This window comes from Nelumbo nucifera, chromosome 2 (assembly GCF_055504915.1).
Source record: "Nelumbo nucifera cultivar China Antique chromosome 2, China Antique-T2T, whole genome shotgun sequence".
NCBI lineage: Eukaryota > Viridiplantae > Streptophyta > Magnoliopsida > Proteales > Nelumbonaceae > Nelumbo > Nelumbo nucifera.
The window spans coordinates 46,549,660-46,563,010 of record NC_142650.1 but is presented as its reverse complement, the minus strand read 5'-3'; the positions used below and the strand labels follow the sequence as shown (position 1 = coordinate 46,563,010).

The 13,351-nt window shown below is 37.7% G+C and overlaps 2 long non-coding RNA genes across 3 annotated transcripts; both read left to right on the top strand.

Annotated features, from left to right (window-relative positions):
- The first annotated feature begins 145 nt into the window (after window positions 1–145).
- LOC148802167 (uncharacterized) lies at window positions 146–1,608 on the top strand. 2 transcript variants are annotated; one of them, XR_016082553.1, is made up of 2 exons: window positions 146–738; window positions 862–1,608. It is a non-coding gene; the product is annotated as an uncharacterized LOC148802167 (long non-coding RNA). The 2 variants fall into 2 exon arrangements; XR_016082552.1 differs by having other exon boundaries at window positions 856–1,608.
- Window positions 1,609–11,604: 9,996 nt separating this feature from the next.
- LOC104602555 (uncharacterized) lies at window positions 11,605–12,061 on the top strand. Its single transcript, XR_736097.3, has 2 exons — window positions 11,605–11,743; window positions 11,864–12,061. It is a non-coding gene; the product is annotated as an uncharacterized LOC104602555 (long non-coding RNA).
- The last annotated feature ends 1,290 nt before the right edge of the window (window positions 12,062–13,351 follow it).

The following is a 13,351-nucleotide window of genomic DNA, read 5'->3' as shown; positions in this document are numbered from 1 at the left end:
CTGTCACACCGCTTTTGTCTCATCAACTACGCATTATCGTGAATTCGCGACTTGAAAAATTGGACGAAGCAGAAAACAACTCTGAACTCAACGAACGAAACGAGGAATTCACATCTGCGCCCCACAGCAGGCGCCTCACAAACGCCACATAGCATATCACAACCATGTATTGAGATGTTCCCAAATCCCAACGCGTGTGCATGTAAGGCGTTTGTGGGGCGCAGGTGATTGTCGCAAGGGACGATTGACGACAATCCGTCAACTTCTCAAAAGGCCATAACCCAAGTTAACGAGTCCGGATTCAGTGGATCATTGGGTTCACGGAAAGCGTGCATCCTCTAATAGTCATCCACTTCAAATTCATCTTAACATTAACGGGCTTTTGGGCGTTAATTGAATTCGGTTGAACCGGATACAAAAAATTCTTTTGAATTATTTGGGATTTGGGAGATCATTTGAACTCCCTCCCATTTTCTCTTAGCCCTAACTCAGAAGCAAACCACAGGCGATTTCATTGTACATCCGACGTTCACGAGTGTGAAGTACACCGGCGGCAAGAAACCAACCGGCGATAAGTATTCTTTCATTATTCCGATGCGAGCGGTCATCAACCATCAGAACGAAGGTCCACCAGGGGAACAGGTACTCTCCCCACCGTACCATTCGAACCCTACCCTGTTACCAAATCATCAGCGACCAACACCAACCGACATCCATGAGAAGCTTCTATCCAAAATGGTACATCACGAACATTACTTCCCCCGGCCCCCACTGTGGATACACTTGAAGTTACATTAGTGTCGTGTTGCTTGATTTTTTTAAATAATTTTCTGAAACTATTGTGACTGCTATAAGATACAGGTCCCTTGATTATGAAATTCAAGCTAGCTCCTTACTAGAAATTGCTGGTTTCACAAGACGTACTAGTTTCCTGTCATGAAGATCAATGCTGCTTTAGCTTTGGTAGGTATGCTTTAGCACATTAAACCAAGCAATGCATTAGTTTGTTTACAGAAGTGCAAAGAGTTGAAGGTTAGTATGAGCTATATTTTTTGTTTCCTTACCTATTTTCATTACTGAAGTTTAGCTTTTGGAGGAAGTTCCATTAGATGTTGCTCCACATTCTCCAAGTTTAACACCATTGCTTTTCTAATTGTTGAGTTCTGTCTGCTGGCCTCTTCAAGATACTAGGTACTGGAAACAAGGCCAAGCTACTGGAAACAAGTTGATGCCATTCATTGGGTACCCTAGAGTTGCCATGTGGCAATTCATGCCACCTGCTGCAATTGGTGCCTCACAAGATCATGTTCTCTGTCCCCCGATTGCTTAAGCTGGAAGATCTTGGTGATAGATTATTAGCCTTAATGTGCCTGAAGAAATGTTCAGTGTCTTTGATCTTTTTTTTTTTTTGGAAAATTTCCCTATTGACTTCATTTTAGTTGGAAATAAAAAATAACCAGATTAGATGGGTTTAAAACATTCGGAATTTTGTAATTTTGTTAACCCGGTATTTTTGCTCATTTGTAAAATCGGATCCAAGTAATTTATTTTGGATTCTAGTTTGTGTGTTTGGCACATCAATGTTATTCATTAGATATTTAATCTGCATATGCTATTGTTGCTCATTTCAGTCATTCTGTTCCTTGGGTTAATTTTATTGTCCCATGCGTGGTGTTGTCTGAACGCCAAGAGGCAAATAGAACTACTCAGATGGAAGCTTGTTTTCTAGATAGGCCACCTGTAAAATTTGAGCCCAAGTTGAATGTTAACAGTTAACATTCAAAACTTGGTAGCACCGTTTTTTGCACAGGTCCTACAGACATTGTTGGTGCAGCATATGACAGGATGAGTGAATACTTGTATTGGTCTCGATTTTCACTTGGCCATTGGTCATGTTAGATCATTGCCTCATCATTTGCGGACAAAACTCAATACTATTTATCAATTGAATGCTCTCATTTTAATGAATACTAGTTGATTGGTTCACATTTTTGACACCTGTTGCTTGGATGTAAGTTTTTCGGGTATCGTGGTCAAATCCCTGGTTTTCCATTACACCATGTCTGCAAGTGCAGGATCAAGTTTCCAGTTGTATTTTATCAATTGGCATTTTTTCTTGAACATGGGTAACTGCCTCATAAATGATTTTGAATCTTCGTAGGAGGTCGATTATATTGGCAGTCTGATATACCCGATATGTACAGAGCTGATGTGTTTTGTGATTAGCCAAATCTTATAATAAAGGGTATTATTATTATTATTATTACTATTATTATTATTATTATTATTATTATTATTATTATTTTTAAAGCATTAGTGCGTTACAAGTTGCATCGTAGGCATTTAACTTGCACACAAATTCATTATGGTAGTGTAAATACAAAGAAACCTCATAGAGCTAACATAGTTATAACTTACTGAGAAAATAAGAACAGGGGCATAAAAACAAGAGTAGAATACTCCATGGAATCCAACAAAATCAAACAATGGATTTATACTCCATGGAATCCAAAGGCTCCAAAGCTAGTAATCAAAACAATACTTATAGCCATAACTGTACAGACTGAGAATACAATGGAGGCCCTACCATATTTCACTATGGCCCTCTGCACTACCAGTAACCCAAGAAGTGATGCCACAAAAGTGCCAATAGAAAAGATAATTTCATTTATGTGATCCACGCCGGCCGGTAAGTATTGGGCTGCAGACATTGAAGAAGAGAATCAAATCATGAAGGAATAAGTGGTTGCTGTCACCAGCACACAACAAAGCCATAGCAAAGATGATAACTCAGTGTAACAAACATGAACCATGATCTTTCATAGAGTTTACCCAGATATTGCATTCATGAAGGCAACCCCAAATAAATGAAACTTTGCTTGAGGCTATTTCTATTGCACAAGATCATGATGGTAAGCCAGCCAATGCAGTACAAAACTCTAAGACTGGGTCTAATTAGCAATAGTACTCGTTTCCCTGGTGGACCTTCGTTCTGAAGACTGATGACTACCGGTGTACTTCACGCTCACGGGCATCGGCTGTACAGTGATATCGCCTGTGGTTTGCTTCAAGGTTAGGGCTCGGAGGAGAACATGGGAAGAAGTTCGAATGAACTCCCAAAACCCAAATAATTCAAATGAAGGAATATTTTTTTGCCTTTTTGTTTCTTTTTTGTCCGATTCAACCGAATTCATTTGACTAACGCCCAAAAGCCCGTTAACGTTAAGATGAGTTTGAAATAGGTGACGTGTACGCCTCCTATTGTCGCTAAAACCTTAAAATCAGGGAAATGTACGCAGTAGGCCCCCGCAGAAAAATTTATCGTTGAAACCCTAGAACGAGATTAAAACTCAATTCACACCATTGGCCACCTATATAAATCCCACGTCATTCATATTTTCAGGAATACCTAAAATGTACATCAAGAAATGCCACCTCATCTCCAAAATGTCCATTTCACACGTGTGCGGTAATTTTCCTTTCCTCTTCATTTTCACCTCCTTCGAACAGCTTGAATGCAATTGTGGTCGTAGCGCCTTCAGTTCTCTTCAGGAGTGCACATCGACAAAAGCGGAGGCATCTCCTTCTTCCTCCCATTGATTGTCATCTTCGTTTTCACGCATTTGGTCTTCTTCACTGGTGCACAGTTGCACACTAACGAAAGCAGAGATATATCCCTTCTTTCCTTCGTTGTCTTCTATGCCGGACCCAGTTAGACAATGAGCGTAGAAGTATGACATATTGTAACTCGAAGTCAAGGTATTTGAAATTTTTGTGCCACATAGGCTTATGTTGAATTCATTTAAAATATCAATTGGATACGATTATATGTTCTACATTTGATTTTTGGCGTGGATTATGCATCCGATCATCAATGAAATGAATTTGTTGATCAACCAAAGTGTTTGCCCAATGCATATTGTTTATCTATGTTTTCTCTATTGAATTCTGGTCCAGGGAAGCTAATGCCAAATAGGCAAAAATGTCTATAGCAATTCCAATGACAAATTTAGGTGGCTCAAATGAATTATGAAATTATAAATGAATTCTGAAATTTCTATTGACCATGTGATCCTAAGCACATGAATTTTCAAATTTAAGCCAAATTATACATTGAAGTTAATGAAAACCACTAATTGTTTGGAAACTTTATGTGCCTTATACATAATAAGAATTTGTCCAACAATAAAAACCATCTCTATAATTGAATGTATATTATTTTTATTCCAAGTTATAACAAATGATAATATAGGCACAGTTTGGTTGCTATGGTTAATGGTAATGCTTATTAGTGTGAATTTATTTTGTATATTTCTGTTTATAATATTTAATGCATAGTTGATTGATTAACATTGTGGGTACTTTTTATGTATTCATGGTGTGCAAATGTTATGCGGCTTGAGTTATACGACGGACGGTGACTCGTGCATTTTAAGTATTTATTTCAGATATGCTATCTGCATGATACCGATCCAAAGTAAACTATGCATTGAAATATTTTTAATAGTATAAATTATAGTCAATTAACATGTTGTTTATGTTAAAACTATGAGTTATTAGTCAAAAGTATAGGAAAAATTTCTTAAACTACCCTTATGGTTTAGCTAATTGATCAAGTATACCCTTATTTTGAAAATTGGCTAATGCTACCCTTACTTCTAACAATTGACTAACTCTACCCTTATCATTAATTTTCCATCAAAACGCATAAACATGTGACACCACATGACATTTAAAATATTTTAAAACCCAATTCTACCCTTATCCCCTTCCTCTGGACTGGGCACACCCTTCCTCCTCTGGCCTCTCTCTCTTCCCTCTATCTTCCTCCCACATTCTCCACCAACACCAGATCACCGAAGAAAACTACACCGTATCAACTAAAAAACCCAAAAAAAATAGTAAAGCATATGTCGATCTTTTTACAGTCAAGAACAAAAAAGAATAAAAAAAATTAAAGCAGAGAATGAACAAGTGAACCAGCACACCCTTATCCTCTTTCTTCTTCAAAAGTGGGGTGCTCTGTTGAAGAAGCAGAGAACGAGTGAACCGAATAGGGGCGGCGGCGGAGGCAACTGAAGGGGTATGAGCAAACTGAACAGGGGCGACGATGGCAACTCCCTCTGAAGTCCGATCTCTCTCTCTTCTTCCTCTGGGCGACAACGGTGGCGGTAGCGACAACTGAAGCGGTATGAGCGAACTGAACAGGGCGACAGCGGCAACAACTCCCTCTGAAGTCCGATCTCTCTCTCTCTTCTTCTTCTAGGTGACGACGATGATGACAGCGGCGGTGGCGACAACCCCCTCTGAACTCCCATCTCTCTTTCTCTCTCTTCTTCCTCTGGGTGACGGCGATGGCGGCGACAACCCCCTTCTGAAATCCCATCTCTCTTTCTTTCTTTCTTCTTCCTCTCGGTGACGGTGGTGGTAACCCCTTTGAACAAGAGATGAAATAGAGGGAAAAAAAAGAGTTACGCTGTAAGATAAGAGTTGATGAGATTGGAGCAGTTACATCGACGACACAATTACTCGACGTCAATGTCAGTCCAACAATAGGGTCTGGCAACGACTTCCCACTAGGATTTGCATACGAGAGGAATCGCTTGAAGAGTTGTCTTTTTGCCAAAGGCATTGTGGCATTTCTGCTGGTGATGAAAATCAAGCCCAACTCCTTCAAATAATCTCCAACCTACTGCCGATCTTGCCACGAAAGTGCTAGTGTCGGAGGGGGTCGATGTAGATGATGATGGCGGAACTGAACCTGACCCCAAGTCCTTTAGCTCGACTTGCATTAGCGAGATAACAAGCGTGGATCTATTTTTGGTGAAAAAAACTCATTGACCTCCACCGTTTGGTATTTGCAGCGACCACCGTAGTTGGCGATGGCCGTGTCGTGGATGGCATTCCTCCCTCTTCTCTTTCGACAGATGGGGTGAGTGTCTGAGAGGGATTATGAGTTAATTAAAATCAATGACAAAAATATAACTTTGCATAGGGGTAAAACGGGTACTTGACCTTTTCCGTCCATCCATGTTTAATGGTTAAGGTACACTTAGTCAATTGTTAGAAACAGTAAGGATACACTTAGTCAATTAGCTAAACCATAAAGGTAGTTTAAGAAATTTACCCAAGAGTATATTATCCCCTCCCCCACAACCAATTAAAGTACAAAGTGAAGTATTTCAAGTGCCAAAGGAAATGTATTATTCGTGTGTCCGAAACACCGTAAAATCCCAATAGGATCTTTTACTCCTACCCTAACAATCTTGATGTAACTAATATTGCCACCTAATATTGTACATCGCTTAGATATTTAGAGCTTCAATATTCATATTGATATTTTTTTCTTTGAATGTGAATAAGGGAATCTGCCAATTCATAGGCAATTGAAACGCGAGTTAGATAAAAGAACACATCAATGGTCATTACAATTTTTTTGTTGGGCAATTTCCAATAGCTTTGTAGATAAAATTACTTATCCAATGAACATTGGCGGGAATATTGGCTACCACATTCTTGAGCTAGAGTGAGTGGTGTCTTAGGGCCTACTCGTTTGCTCTGAAGTCTGACATCTGAAAGTGCAATAATTATATTAATAGGTATATTGATATTGGTGAACTTTTCTTTCCTCTGAACTCTGAATACAGAGAATGTTGTTTTGAACTTTGAATTCTGAATTATAAAAATTATCAAATATCCATTTTGACCCCATATATGAGAATTTTTGTTTGTCTTTTTGGGGGTATCATTGGAAAACAAAAAATTGTATGATTACACTTTAAGAGATAAAAGATAAGAGGAAACAAACAACAATTTTTCTCTTAAAGTTAAAATATTCCTCTTAAGTAAGAGTTAAGAGGAAACAAACAAACCCTTAGTGTCACAAACAGATGGGTTTCATGGTGTCATCTCAATATCTATTATTGAAAAGGATGAAGACAATTAGGTTTATAGTTATTTCCTTTGCCATTTTATTTCTATTTTCATATACATTTAAAAGCCACCAGTAAATCGTCATATTTTTTAGAAGGTGAATCGTAATGCATATATTATCTATGCATAACCAATTATTCATGTAGTATTTATGCATTTTTTTTGTTAAACTTAAATTTTGAACATTGTAATAAGCTTTAGATAGAAATATGAGTAATGTATTTTGTTTTATTCCTTTTTTCTTGTTGTAAAAAACAAATATATGTAATAATACATTCTCTATTGACGATGCCACCTTTATGGGTACCTCTAATTCATATCTTCCATTTAGCATCTTGTAAACAAGAGAAGAGGATTAATTGATGCCATAATTAAAAGTGAAAGTCAGCTTTGTGTAAGAAGATGAGATTGGGAAAATGTCAATTTTGTAGGACTAAGACATACATTGCAAGGGCTTCTGCAAATGCATACCCTTTGAATGTCGGGATAGTGGAAGAGGTGCCCTTTAGATCAGTAACACGGATAACTAGTGAACAATGATCTTGCCCCAGCACATAGCAATATGTCATTTGTGTTCGCTGTTGTCCTTGATCCTATGGATGATAATGAGGTTAATCGATGTAGTTGTCTTTGAGTGAGTGACCTCAACTTTCGCCTTACCCCCTTAGTGGGGTTAAAATTGGCAATGCAAGACTTACTCCACCATATAGGTAGAAACATAAGTCGATTCAAGCACATAGGGCAGTGAACAATAGTCACAAAATCATATTTTCAGTTAAAATTTTACATAAATCTAGTTCCCCTTCCACTTAATCATTTCCTCTGGTAGGTGGGTTTTACCAAACCCGGTCGTCGCAATTCACAACAATGGAAGCAAGGACGATGACGAACAACGTTCGCATAATCAGATTTCCATATAGAACTTTACATACATCTTGCTTCAAATTAATCCTCTTCTTTGACATTTATTCACTTCCAATACTTCCAAAAAGATATTGGGATGGTAAGGGGTGTTTACTTGACTTGTTTGTTATAACACCGTGGCGAGACACGCACAAACGACAACAAAAGATACTTACAAAATAAGACTACCGATGCAAAAATTGGCATACATCTAGTTCCCATTTCCACTTATTCCTCTCATATGGTATGAATTCACCTACAATGCTTCTAAAAATATAACATAATGGTAACCCTGTGATAGGATACACATGAATGGTGATAGACGATGCTTACAAAATCATATTATTGTGCAAAATTTGATGTACATCGAGTTTTTCCTTCAATTTAATTTGATTCCACTGACATTATTTCAACACAAATGCTTCCAAGTGGATATCAGGATGGTAAGTGGGGTTTACGTGACCCGTTCGTCATAGCCCCGTGCGGATGATGCTCACAAAATCATATTAAACGGTGTAAAATTTGGCGTACCTCTAGCTCCCCTTTCTACTTAATCTGATTTATATGACATGGATTCACTTCCAATGTTTCTAAGAGGATATTGGGATGGCAAGGGGGTTTAGTTGATTTTATTCATCAGAACCCACGATGGGATATGCATAGATGGTGACGAACTACACTAATAGAATTAGATTAACGGTGCAAAATTTTATGTAGATCTAATTCCCCTTTCCACTTAATCCTCTACTATGGCATGAATTCACCCTTAATGCTTCTGATAGGATACTGAGAGGGTAAGGGGGTTACTTGACCCTTTTGTTACAACCCCGTGGCAAGACACACAAGGACGGCGATGCAAAATTTGACGTTTATCTAGCCCCTTTCCACTTAATCCGATTCCTCTATCATGGCAAAGGAATAACCATATTGCCCCATTTAAATAATCGTAACATGGCAGTGGGTCTGTGGCCTTGAACGTTGTACAATGCTCATACAACCATGCCCACAAGTGAAGAGAATTAAAGATTTTACTCTTTCAATAACAACAAAAACAAAATTGTTCCATGCCATATAACATGAGAAATTAAACTGAAATATATATGAGAGAGACTAACACACATCGTGAAAGCAACAACAAAACCAAACACATTGTCCGAATATAGTGTTCAACCATCGATACCAGACTGGCGGGCATCATTAGCAACTCTATCAAGGGCATGTATTAGGAATTGATACACACATTGTGCCCATGAATAATACCAAATGTGCATTAGGTCATTAACATATTCCACCCAAATAGGGTTCACCCTAGGGACACCTTGAAGGAACAATACCGAACTAGAAAGATGCAAAATAAGCAATTTCACCACATCTTCAATGGCTTCATGTGACTCCTTATGCACTATATCCAAAACCTTCTCCTCCACCAAAGTCTACAACAATTGTGTTAAAAACACTACCATCAAACAAGCGAATAATGAAGTTTGAGTTCATAATATCCATCTTTGTATCCACGGGCTGCCCATGTAGTCTCAGACCCAATATGAGTAAATTGTCATGCTCCATAAAAAGGCATGAATTCACCACCACCTAGATTGAACAAGCAATTGTCCGAATCCCAACATTGAACTAGTTCAAGAATAAATGTCTTATCAAGTATGATATGTGGAATATGCAGGAAGTGTCCGAATGGAGTGGCTTCCATTGCTTCTATATGCTCTACTCTCAAGAGCAACCTTGCAGTAAGTTTCTTAAACTGTTTCTGGGAACACCTCGTGCCAATTCCCCTAGATGCCATTGTTTGAAAGTATTGCCCTGACGCACATAGATAATATAAATCCATACAACATTACAACCAAATAATATAATGTATAGTATAATTCTTTTAATTTGGTTGTATATATTGAATGGTTGAACTTACTGCTTTGGTGGGTTATTTATTTCTCTTTCGGTTGAAAAATAAGACCAATTTACTTTTTTCAAATTGCATATGGAATCAATGCGATCCTAGGGAAAGCAATGGAAGATTTAAACAAATTCTAGATTAAAGAAAAGATTCATAAACATTTTAAAAAACATTCAACAACCAATCAAGGATTAGATTAGATGAATAAGAATTCAATAGGGAAAACAAATGCATCTCTAATGCTTAATATCAAAGAGATAAACAATATATGTTGAGTGAACACCACTTGGTTAAACAACCAATACATTTCATTGATGACCAAATGCACAATCCACCACAAAAAAAACCCAACATAGAACATATATTCGAATCCAACTAATATGTTAAATGAATTCGAAAAAAACCCTATGCGACCGACATTTAAAATACCTATTTTTTTTCGAGTTATAGCAGCTCACACTTCTATGCCCATTGTTTAACTGCGGTATGACGAAGAAGACATGACAAAGGAATGAAGGGATATATCTCTGTTTCCGTTAGTGTGCACACCAATGGGGAGAATCAGAGGCACTGTAGATTTCCCCATGAAGGCACTATATCTCAGGTTATTTGATGGAGGTGAAAATGACGATGGGAGTCAACAGGGGAAGAGGGAGATATCTCCGCTTCCATGGTTGTGTGCTAGTGAAGAGTATTGAAGGTGCTGTGCTGTAGATTTTTCGATGAAGACATTTAAGTTGTTCGACGCATGAAAAACAATCATGCCCATCTTGCTCATTTTCATTTGTTAAAGAAACTCTATGTCCACAATCGTAAGCCGTTGACTTATGTGTACAAAATTGTTGTCATAGATGTTTACTAGCGAGCTTCTTTGAAAACTTACACCAACAGACATTAACCATTGGCCATTGGCCAATAAACATCTATGCCAACCATTTTGGAAACCTAGGCCGGTAGTATATGATTGCCAACACAGAGTTTTTATTTTTCTTAGAATGAAAGTGAGCAACAAAGGGTACTTGTCAGCCTTAAATAAATCATTTGTTAAGAAAAAACATTTAGTTCATAGCAATATTTTCTCATTCTACCAATTTTTATCCATTCTTATTGATTTTATAATTTTATCTTAAATAAGAATGAAAAAAAATGAGAATTGACCAAACACGGCTTAAAATGCCCATAGAAAATTGTCTTATTCATATATCTAGTCTTCAAAAACAAGATTCTTAACCAAGATGAATTAGTGCAACGAGGAATGAATGTACACCCAAATTTCCCTTTTTGCGGGGAAGCCAATTGGGCCACACTCATGACAAATTTAGGATGATGTGAAAGTATTGCTAGCCCACGAGCCCATTGTTAGAAAAACAAGATACGTTTCAACACCCTATCGACATCATTTGATACCATACATCTCATACATCGCAGGTCTCACTCGAGTTGACATCTCTGCCCCACAACGCTCCACAGCACATCCCGGCCATGTATTAAGAACATCTTCTGATGAGAATTCCGTCCTGGTGATGTCATCATCAGGAGATGTTCTCAATACACGGCAGAGATGTTCTATGGGGCGACTCTCTGTGTGGTGGAAATGTGATCTCGTCTCACTTTTATGATGGGCCCAATTTGATATTGCGATGTGCGGTGTCAGATCAAGTTGATACTTGATAGGGTGTTGGAAATTGTTTTATTGGCAGGAGAAACCAATTAGATTTCAGAGTTTAGCACTATAGCTTCTCTTAAGTCTTAACTGAACCAGATAGTGAGGCGCGCCTGTGGGACGCCGATGTTAACTCTAATAAAACAGATTCGGAGATTCGAACCGGCGACCATCCACACAAAGTTAGGGTTCAATAGTATAAATAATTGCACCTCCCCCTAGTATCTTAGAACCCGAGGCACCCCTTCCTTTCTTCCTAGTTGTTTTCGGCCGACTAGGGTTCTGAGATCTGAAGAAGGGACTGATTGGGTTTCCAGACACCTACCATGAGAGCTAAGGTATGAACTGTGCTATATTTGCTTTTTCGTTTTTTCTTACCAAAAAGAAATTATCTGTTATTCGGTCGAGATAGTGATCGATTCATGTTATTTATTCGTTTCTCGTGTTTCATTTAACAGTGGAAGAAGAAGCGCATGAGGAGGTTGAAGAGGAAGCGCCGAAAGATGAGGCAGCGATCCAAGTAGAACTTGAGTTCGGCTCATGGCGGTTTTTGTCTTCAGAGTTTAGAGTCGTGCCCCCCCCCCCCCCTCCCAATTTGCCTGTTCAAGATGCTGGAAATGTGATTTTATTATTGCTTAACTTCACTTTTCTAGTAATGCTTCCTCATGATGTTGTTAATGAATTTAGTAATTTAGGCTTGTCTTAGGATTAGCGATTTATATTTTCGGGATTTGCGTGCTCTGATTAGTATTATTATCACCTTTTTGCTTGATTTAGTTCGTGCGTACTTCTATTTTGTTACTCTAAATTATGTTTTCTCACAGGGCTGATGATTGGAAATGACTGCTAAACTTTGAACTATCTATTTAGAGGGCGGTGTCTACCTCATGAGATTTATATTTGCTCATATGGTATGTAAATTAGGTACTGCAATAACAAAGTTATTCTTAAGCCTTAACCCACAGTTTGCGAATTTTATATTCCAACATACAGTCTATTTGAATCCACATTTTAGGAAGAACTATAGATGCTTGATGTATAATTTGTGAACGTCAGTGTAAGAATGGGTTTGAACATGCAACCCATCTTTGTTCTCTTAGAGCACTTTTCATAGATTGCGTGACCTCACCTACACAACTCAACAAATCCTTATTCCCACTATATAAAAGAATCTTGTTCTTCTATTGTATTCCATCAGGTGCCATGTCCTCTGTCAAATTGTTATACAATACACCTTTAACCTCATTGTGGAACTCAGGTTCAAGACCTGTTATATTTAGCATTGTCTTCAGAACTCTTTTTCTCATGTTATTGGCGAATTAAGGTTAACACTAAACAGTCTTTGGGACATATCAGCTGGTAACTGTTAATATGCTTTAAGTGGCAAAGAAGCAAGCCATTCAGTTCAGCCATTTCAGCTGATAATTGGATCAAATAGGAATAGACCCTTATTTGTTCAAATTATTAAATGCACACATGTTTTGAAATCCAAATATGGTTTTGTTGATATGTTGAACCTTATTAATAAGTTATAAGCTCATCATAAGAAATACATCTTCGGGTAGTTTTTGTGAAGTGTGAAATATTGGGAAATACCTAAATTCTTGAAAAAAGGTTGGAAAAAAGTAGTAGAACAAAGGTGTTTAAAAAAAATTTAAACTAATCTATTTAGCACCTTGTATTATGGTTTAGTGGCTATAACTCTTGCTTTGTCGCATGGATGATCTCGTTTCCAATCTTGTCAATTAGTTTTTTTTATACTCTGCTAAAAGTAATACAGGTGATGCACGGATTGGTAATTTGGTATTAAAATGGCTATTGTAATTAGGTTCGGGTTCCTGATAAAAAAAGACATTGAAATGGTTGTGGGTTAGTTTAAGTATCATATTTAATATTTTTTTTTTGAAATGCAGAAAAATCATAGAAGCCATAAAGAATTTTAAGCA